This window comes from Spinacia oleracea, chromosome 6, assembly GCF_020520425.1.
Source record: "Spinacia oleracea cultivar Varoflay chromosome 6, BTI_SOV_V1, whole genome shotgun sequence".
NCBI lineage: Eukaryota > Viridiplantae > Streptophyta > Magnoliopsida > Caryophyllales > Amaranthaceae > Spinacia > Spinacia oleracea.
This window is the reverse complement of record NC_079492.1, coordinates 101,702,530-101,712,483: the sequence shown is the minus strand read 5'-3', so window position 1 is coordinate 101,712,483 and position 9,954 is coordinate 101,702,530. Positions and strand designations below refer to the sequence as shown.

Sequence of the window (9,954 nt, the reverse complement as noted above, 5' to 3'; positions counted from 1 at the left end):
TATTTATTATTTTTAAGAAAGTTACGAAACCAATTCAAATTCTGGTTGGGAATTAATTGGGTTTTGAAATTAAAACATTTTGGATTATTCTTGTCCAGTCCAATGGCATTAATGAACCCAAGTGAATAATTCAATAACATTATTTTCATTCTAGCTCAATTATTATGGAAGCCCAAATCTAATCCTAGCCCACCTAGGATACTAACACTAGTAGAAAAAACCCCTGTTGCAGCCCCCTTGTTGCAGCGTACATGTATAAATACGCTTCAACAACCAGTCGGTCAACGCGGGTCAAACCCTTTAAAGGGTTATCGGAGCGTACATTTTAGTTGTTCGCAGCAAATGTGTTTGTTGAAGCGTACAAAATAAAAGCCCGCAGCAACAACCCGACTTTATTGCAGCGTACATGCTATTGCCCGCTGCAACAAGTCCGCGTTTCAAATTTTTTTACTTTCCTAGATTGCAACAAACCGCGCTCAAACGTACGTTGTTCCTTCTCTGCTCCAAGCTTTTTCCCTTAAACAAATATCCAAGCAAGCCGTCGAACTCAGCCGTCGAACTCAGCCCTGCGTCGCCGTCGAACCCAAGCGTTGTTCAGCCCTGCGTCGCTGTCTTCGCCGGTGTGTGGTGTTCTCGCCTCATCTCCCCTATCCCGTTCTGTTCTCGTGCGGCCTGTCACTGAAAGGTAATATTCTTGGTCGGCCGGGGGTTCAGCATCTCCCCGTCGCGTCGTGGTTCCGGTGGTTGCTCGGCGTCGTGGTCCCGGTGGTTTCGGTATGGTGTGTTCAATTTTTATTTTCGTTTTTTATTTTCGTTTTCAGATTAGGGTTCAATTTTAGTTTTTGATTTTCGTTTTGATTATTGTTTTTTATTTTTGTTTTTGATTTTCGTTTTGATTTTCGTTTTGATTTTCGTTTTTGATTTTCGTTTTGATTTTCGTTTTGATTTTCGTTTTTGATTTTCGTTTTGATTTTCGTTTTGATTTCGTTTTGATTTTCGTTTTGATTTTTGTATAGTGTTTGGTTGTTTGTTTGTTCTTCAATAAGTATAAACTTTCAATTATGCCATTTGAAGCAGTTGATGGGCCGAGTGCTGAAATCATTAATGGGAAGTCTATTGCCGCTCTAATTAAGTCACAAGTAGCTAGTGAAATTCTGAGGATGAAGGACGCAGTTGGGAAGCAACCTGGTTTGGCTGTTGTTTTCGTAGGTGAAAGAAATGATTCTCACTCTTTTGTCCGTACCAAGATGAAAGCTTGTGATGATGTTGGAATCTCTTCATCTATGATTGAGCTGAACGCTGACTGTACAGATCGAGGATGAAGCTTTTCATGTTGTTTCAAAACTAAACAAAGATCCATCCATTCATGGTATCATTGTGCAGCTTCCTCTTCCAAAAGTAACTTCTAGAACCATCTCAGCTTATCTGGCTCTTTGCCATAACTGTCATACTTTAATGAGAATGTTTACAGGGTAGATTACTTGAGAGCATGGAAGTTAAGGGGATTTAACCAATTTAAATACTTGCCAACATTGTGCGACCATACAAGCCAAGCTCGTAATGTCAGTTTTACTTGCTTCCTAAGTGTTGTTTTTGTACTTGGGCGGTCGGCTTGGTTGGAAATGGAAGTTCATTACCAGGGCTAAATAGTTCATGTTTATGTCTCATCAAAGAGTACGTAGTAAATTAAGAATAGTTTCACCATCTCATTTACCATTTTCCGATTTGTTTGCCAATATAAGTTTAATTGAATTGTTATGCTGGAATTTGCTCAGACTGTTTAATTAAGCAAGTTTCCTTATCTTATTTTATTTTGTAATGTTGAGTTCTTCTTGTTAACTCTTCATTACTACTGATTCTTTTGTGTCATTTGTTATTTCCTGGCTTCTATTTTTGTAATGAATAACTAGTGACTGTTTTGCTCAGCATTTGGACGAGGAGAAGATTTTGAATGTTGTTAATCCTGAAAAGGACGTTGATGGTTTTCATCCCTTGAATATGGGATGTCTTGCTATGAAGGGAAGGGAACCCTTTTTTGTTCCATGCGCTGCCAAAAGTTGTATTGATTTGTTGCTGAGGTTTGGTATTGAAATTGTGGGAAAGAATGCGGTTGTGGTCGGGAGAAGCAAACTTATTGGACTGCCTGTTTCATTGTTATTGCAGGTATTTATTTCATACTATGTGTATATTTTATGCATTTCTTGTTAACAAAAGGTTTATAGATAATGTTTATTTCATTTTTGTCTGGAAGAGGCACCACGCCACTGTGAGTTTTGTGCATTCATTCACCAAGAACCCACAAGAATTAACTCGTGAGGCAGATATAATCATCACAGATGTAGGTGTGCCCAACATGATTCGAGGCGATTGGTTAAAACCAGGCACATTTTCGCTCCCAACTTTGAACTTAAGAACCTAATAGCTCATTTTAAACTTATTATATGATAAATATGCTTAGTTTTAGGTTTCTAAGACTTATTCTAATCTATTTATGCACATTTAATGCTTGTTTTATCGTTGTAGGTCATATTTAGGATAAAATAAGGCATTTTCGCTCCCAACTTTAAAATAAAGAACCTAAGGACTTATTTTAAACTTATTACATGTTTAATATGCTTAGTTTTAAGTTTCTAAGACTTATTCTAACTACTTATACACATTTAAGGCTTGTTTGGTCGTTATAGGACATATTTAGGCTAAAATGACATTTTCGCTCCCAACTATGAACCAAAGAACCTAATGACTCATTTTAAACTTACTAAACGTTTTATATGCTTATTTTTTAACTTTCTAGGACTCATTCCAATCCATTTATGCACATTTAAGGCTCATTGTGTCGTTATAGATCATATTTAGGCTAAAATGACATTTTCGCTCCCAACTTTGAACTTAAGAACCTAATAGCTCATTTTAAACTTATTATATGATAAATATGCGTAGTTTTAAGTTTCTAAGACTTATTCTAATCTATTTATGCACATTTAATGCTTGTTTTATCGTTGTAGGTCATATTTAGGATAAAATAAGGCATTTTCGCTCCCAACTTTAAAATAAAGAACCTAAGGACTTATTTTAAACTTATTACATGTTTAATATGCTTAGTTTTAAGTTTCTAAGACTTATTCTAACTACTTATACACATTTAAGGCTTGTTTGGTCGTTATAGGACATATTTAGGCTAAAATGACATTTTCGCTCCCAACTATGAACCAAAGAACCTAAGGACTCATTTTAAACTTACTAAACGTTTTATATGCTTATTTTTAACTTTCTAGGACTCATTCCAATCCATTTATGCACATTTAAGGCTCATTGTGTCGTTATAGATCATATTTAGGCTAAAATGATATTTTCGCTCCCAACTTTGAACTTAAGAACCTAATGACTCATTTTAAACTTATTATATGATAAATATGCTTAGTTTTAAGTTTCTAAGACTTATTTTAATCTATTTATGCACATTTAATGTTTGTTTTATCGTTATAGGTCATATTTAGGCTAAAATGAGGCATTTGCGCTCCTAACTTTGAACTAAAGAACCTAAGGACTCATTTTAAACTTATTACATGATTAATATGCTTAGTTTTAAGTTTCTAAGACTTTTTCTAACTACTTGTACACATTTAAGGCTTGTTTGGTCGTTATAGGACATATTTAGGCTAAAATGACATTTTCGCTCCAAACTATGAACTAAAGAACCTAAGGACTCATTTTAAACTTACTAAATGTTTTATATGCTTAGTTTTGACTTTCTAGAACTCATTCCAATCCATTTACGCATATTTAAGGCTCATTGTGTCGTTATAGGTCATATTTAGGCTAAAGTGCCATTTTCGCTCCCAACTTTGAACTTAAGAACCTAATGACTCATTTTAAACTTATTATATGATTAATATGCTTAGTTTTAAGTTTCTAAGACTTATTCTAATCTATTTATGCACATTTAATGCTTGTTTGATAGTTATAGGTCATATTTAGGCTAAAATGAGGCATTTTCGCTCCTAACTTTAAAATAAAGAACCTAAGCACTCATTTTAAACTTAATACATGTTTAATATGCATAATTTTAACTTTATAAGACTCGTTCCAATCTATTTATGCACCTTTAAGGCTCATTAGGTCGTTGTAGGTCATATTTAGGCTAAAATGACATTTTCGCTCCCAACTATGAACTAAAGAACCTAAGGACTCATTTTAAACCTACTAAATGTTTTATATTCTAGTTTTAACTTTCTAGGACTCATTCCAATCCATTTATGCCCATTTAAGGCTCATTGTGTCGTTTTAGGTCATATTTAGGTTAAAATGACATTTTCGCTCCCAACTTTGAACTTAAGAACCTAAGGACTCATTTTTAAATTATTATATGATTAATAAGCTTAGTTTTGAGTTTCTAGGACTTATTCTAATCTACTTATACCCATTTAATGCTTGTTTGATCGTTATAGGTCATATCTAGGCTAAAATAAGGCATTTTCGCTCCCAACTTTAAAATAAAGAACCTAAGCACTCATTTTAAATTTAATACATGTTTAATATGCATAATTTTAACTTTATAAGACTCGTTCCAATCTATTTATGCACCTTTAAGGCTCATTAGGTCGTTGTAGGTCATATTTAGGCTAAAATGACATTTTCGCTCCCAACTATGAACTAAAGAACCTAAGGACTCATTTTAAACCTACTAAATGTTTTATATTCTAGTTTTAACTTTCTAGGACTCATTCCAATCCATTTATGCCCATTTAAGGCTCATTGTGTCGTTTTAGGTCATATTTAGGCTAAAATGACATTTTTGCTCCCAACTTTGAACTTAAGAACCTAAGGACTCATTTTTAAATTATTATATGATTAATAAGCTTAGTTTTGAGTTTCTAGGACTTATTCTAATCTACTTATACCCATTTAATGCTTGTTTGATCGTTATAGGTCATATCTAGGCTAAAATAAGGCATTTTCGCTCCCAACTTTAAAATAAAGAACCTAAGGACTCATTTAAAACTTATTACATGTTTAATATGCATAATTTTAACGATCTAAGACTCGTTCCAATCTATTTATGCACCTATAGGCTCATTGGGTCATTATAGATCATATTTAGGCTAAAATGACATTTTCGCTCCCAACTTTGAACTAAAGAACCTAAGGACTCATTTTAGACTATTAGGACATTGTCATTAGTTTCTTGAATGTTGAAATGTGATATTTAATTTGTATTTAATCTAATGTTTAATTTAAATTTCTGTTTTTGTAAAGGTCTACACTCCGAGGATTGCGCCTTATGCGAGGAATTTGATGTGGTTCGTGAGCAATGGGCTAAGTTTTTTACCAGCAAGTATTTATTATTGGCTTTAGCGCGCTTGATCGAGTTGGTTTAGTTGTTATAGAATAAATTTTATATTAAAATGTATGTTTATGTTGAAATTGGAACATATATTTAAATGTAATATGTGCACTTAATTTGGTTTTGGGATATATATTATACAAAACTCCAGTTGTTGTTTTTATATTTGTTATACAGGTTGCGTTATTCTATTATTGTTTTGACAGGTTTCTATATTTGGTGCAAGGCACTCTAGGTATCCCTAAACAAAATTAGAATTTTCCCGCCAAAAGTGCTTTGTTGCAGCGTACATATATATTGTACGCTGCAACAAGGGAAAAAAATTTCGCAAAATTCCAGACTTGTTGCAGCGTACAAATAAATGTACGCTGCAAAAAGTTGAGTCTTTTGCAGCGTACATATATATGTACGCTGCAACAAGTCCAAATTTTTGCCAATTTTTTGGCACTTGTTGCAGCGTACATACATATGTACGCTGCAAAAAACCCCCTTTTAGCAGCGAACATTGTACGCTGCAACAAGTTCAGACTTGTTGCAGGCCCCCCAGTTGCAGCATACGATGTACGCTGCAACAGGGGTCTAAAAGCCCGCTGCAATAAGGGTTTTTTCTACTAGTGTAAACTATAAATACACCCCACACTTCATTAAGCCCTCACTTTTAATTAAACCTCACAAACCCTCACAATCTCTCTCCTCTCTTTTCTTATTTTAATGATAGGATGAGATTTCTAAATTAGTGGATTGAATCACAAAGCGGCCCCCGTACTTAGGTATTCAAGGTACGTACAAGTCTAGGTTACCAACTTATTTTCATGTGAATACATGTGGTGATTTTATATTGTGATTCATGTTACTTGAAATATTTATGGATTCATGTTTGAATGTGTGAGCAAGCACGTTATGGATATGGTTGATGTTTGTTGAATTGAGGTGAACAAGCATGTTATGATTAGTTATGTTTGTTGAATTTCAATAACAAGCATGTTGTCCAAGTATGTTATGCATGTATAGTTTGATTCGCATGCAAGGAATTATTTATGCTGTTGTACGTAAAGTCTAGCATGTTATGAGCCAAGTTTATTTTGTGTCTTATTGCACCATTTTAGTAACCACATATGAAGGGTCTGCTCATGTAAGCTACTTCATGTGTAGGCTAGACTTTCGAGTCATTTTATTAAGTCTCATATGAAGGGCCTGCTCAAGTAATCCACCACATATGTAGAAAGAGTCAAGGTGAATTGAATTAGGAATTATTCGTGCCTAGTGCACAACTGTAATACCTCGTATTTTTCTATAATTATAAATATATTTTATTATATTTATAAAGCATTTCATTGTATTTATAAAGTATTTTTATAAATTAATTCCATTTAATGGAAATTAATGCATTTTATTTTTAATTAATTTAATTATTAATTAATTACGAAAACCGTATTTTTATTTAGATTCAATGAATTTATTTAATCGGGATTTGTTGGGTCGTATTTCGAAAATGAATTTAATTTAATTAAAGCCTAGTCGTTTTGTCATGATCAAACCCAACAAAGCTTGCAAGGAGTAAACTTAAATGAGCTCGGTAATAAGCACAACTCAAAACTACCTTAACCTAGCCCACATGGCACTAGTAGAAAAACATTCATTTGAGGCGTCACTTTTATATTCATTTGCGGCGTTTTTTGCGTAGCAGCAAATAGAGTGGCAGCAAATAAATAGCATTGATTTGCGGCGTTAAAAACGCCTCTGGTGAATTATTCATTTGTGGCGTATATGTAGAATAACGCCTCAAATTAATAGTATTGTTAGGCGTCGTTTTCTACCTAAACGCCTCAAACATTGTAAAATTGCGGGAGTTTAACGTCGCGAATAATGTGTAAATTTTTTTTATAAATAATTTATTTTCTATATTCAGCGAGCCCAAAGATGTAGAACCTGTAATCACACCACATTTATACAAAAAGTATCATCAACCACCAATAACTTCCAAGAAACTTTGATTTTTACATATAATACCACCATCATATGTTTACAAAAATAAACCACCTATATAGTTTCAAGTCGATCATAACTATGTCTTTTACACTTCATACGTTACAAATTTTTACCAAAAATATAATAAGGCAATTATATATGATTTCAATAGCGGGAAACATCCACAAAATGAGATCGACGAAGTGTTAATTATTTACACACAATGTTCGGTGAAGTATGATGCCCATTTGTCTCGTATTTCATCAATTTGCCCATCTGTGAAAACATCTCCACTTAGTACGTGCAAACCTAACAAAACAATATATATATCATAAAATAAGTTATCTTTGGTTAGATGATCTAAAAACAACTAGGAAAATAGAAAATACCAGGTGTTGGTTGTTTTCGTTCCCAACTCTCCACTAATGAAGCTATATATGTATTCTAAACCCTTTACATGTTCAATATACTTGGTATTAGGTTTCTAAGACTCATTCTCATCTACTTTGGTCAAGTTATCCACATTTAAGGCTCGTTTGTTCGTTATATGACATATTTTGGCTATAATGGTTATTTTCGCTCCCAACTATCAAGTAGTGGCGCTAAATAGGTATCCTAAACAATTTAAATGTTTAATATACTTAGTATTAGGATGATAAGACTCATTCTCATCTACTGTGGTCAACTTAAGCACATTTAAAGGTCGTTTAATCGCTATATGTTATATTTTGACTTAAATGGTCGTTTTCGCTTCCAACTCTTAACTAATGAGCCTAAATAGGTATTCTAAACCCTTTAAATGTTTAATATACTTAGTATTAGGTTACTAAGACTCATTCTCATCTACTTTGGTCAACTTATGCACATTTAAGGCTTTTTTTTTTATCGTTATAGGTCATATTTTGACTGTTATAGTCGTTTTCGCTCCCAACTCTAACCCATGAACTTAAATTGGTATTATAAACCATTTACATGTTTAATATACTTACTATTAGGTATCTAAGACTCATTCTCATCTACTTTTGTCAAGTTATGCACATTTAAGGCTCGTTTGATCGTTACAGGACATATTTTGACTATAATGGTTATTTTCGCTCCCAACCCTCAACTAATGAAGCTAAATAGGTATTCTAAACCCTTTAAATGTTTAATATAACTAGTATTAGGTTTCTAAGACTCATTCTCATATTTTTCGTCAAGTTATGCACATTTAAGGTTCGTTTGTTCGTTATATATGACATATTTTGACTATAATGATTGTTTTCGCTCCCAACTCTCAACTATATCTTGTATGCTCTATCTTGTATGGTCTTTAAATGAACATTGCAACCAAACCAAAACAGAACCAGAAGCAAAGTAACAAAAAAAAAAACAGAACAGAAGCAAACATAACAAGACATAACCAAAACATAACCAAATTAAATTCCAAAAATAAATTAAACAAATAACAAGGATAACACCGTTACCTTCTCTAAATCTGAAACATCACTGCAGCCGGAGACTAAATCAAACATTGTTATGCGCTGGAAACATAGAATCATTGCACAGAGCCTACAAATACAGTATTTAAATCCTTTACATCAGGAAACATAGAAGCAACAAATATAGTTGTTGTTTCAATCAGTCTTGAAAAAGGTGAAAACACGATATAAAAACATTGTTATGCGTTGAATGTTAACCAGCAAGACACATTTAAACCAATAATACACCACATTTAATTTTGCCATGAAAAAACGACTAGGTTGGATCTTATGTCTCTAAATGTAGCAAAATACATGATAAGATCAAATATTGATTGTTGATATGTATGCCAAATTGTCCAACACCCAAATGAAGCAGAGAAGATAAACTTTCTTTCCAAATCATAGCCTGAACATTCAAAGAATTACACAACAACGAATCCAGCATCTCAATGAAAAAAAAAACTTCTTTACACAACTTCACAAGTAGGAAACCAGATGATTGAAAAAAGAAATATATTTTTCTTGGAAAAAGATCTCTGTGAAGAGGTTCACTGGCTCAAGTTCTCTAGACTGCACCCTAGAAATAATACTTATTACAGGTAACAATAATCATATCTTAGGATATCAAAAGCCTCCGATCAAGGTTCAAAGTTCAAATATCAACTTTACATCTTTACGTCAAACTACAAAAATAAGATGCAGTAAAATTAGCGTTCCAGAACTATGGATAATTAACAGCTTTAGAAATAGAATAAAAAAAAATACAAAAGAAATATTGAACCAGGAAGAAACAGAAAGCACAAATGTCAGAAGCAAACAACAATCTATGCACAAACCTCCCATGTCGTTGCCATTTCAATATCAAACTCATTCCATCTAGAAGGTGTACAAGGTGTTCTTATTGCAAAATCAAATCCACGTTCTCCCCTAAAAGGAAATTGCAGAAAGCCATAATAAGTGTTGGCAAAAAGGATAATGGTTTTTTTTCATTTTCAGAGGAACTTCATACACATAAAGTCATGCTAAGGACATATTTTAGAAAAATCTCAAGCAAATACTTACCCTTCAGATGCCATACTTCTGCACCATGTAGACACCAAAAGTCCTCACCAACGCTTTTGTGTAGATCAGAGCAGGTATCCGTAAGCATAATCTGCAGATAGTTGATAAATTTAATTA

At 33.2% G+C, this 9,954-nt stretch overlaps 1 pseudogene; it reads left to right on the top strand.

Moving 5' to 3' along the window:
• Positions 1 to 1,061: 1,061 nt before the first annotated feature.
• LOC110781901 (bifunctional protein FolD 1, mitochondrial-like) lies at positions 1,062 to 7,800 on the top strand (annotated as a pseudogene).
• The last annotated feature ends 2,154 nt before the right edge of the window (positions 7,801 to 9,954 follow it).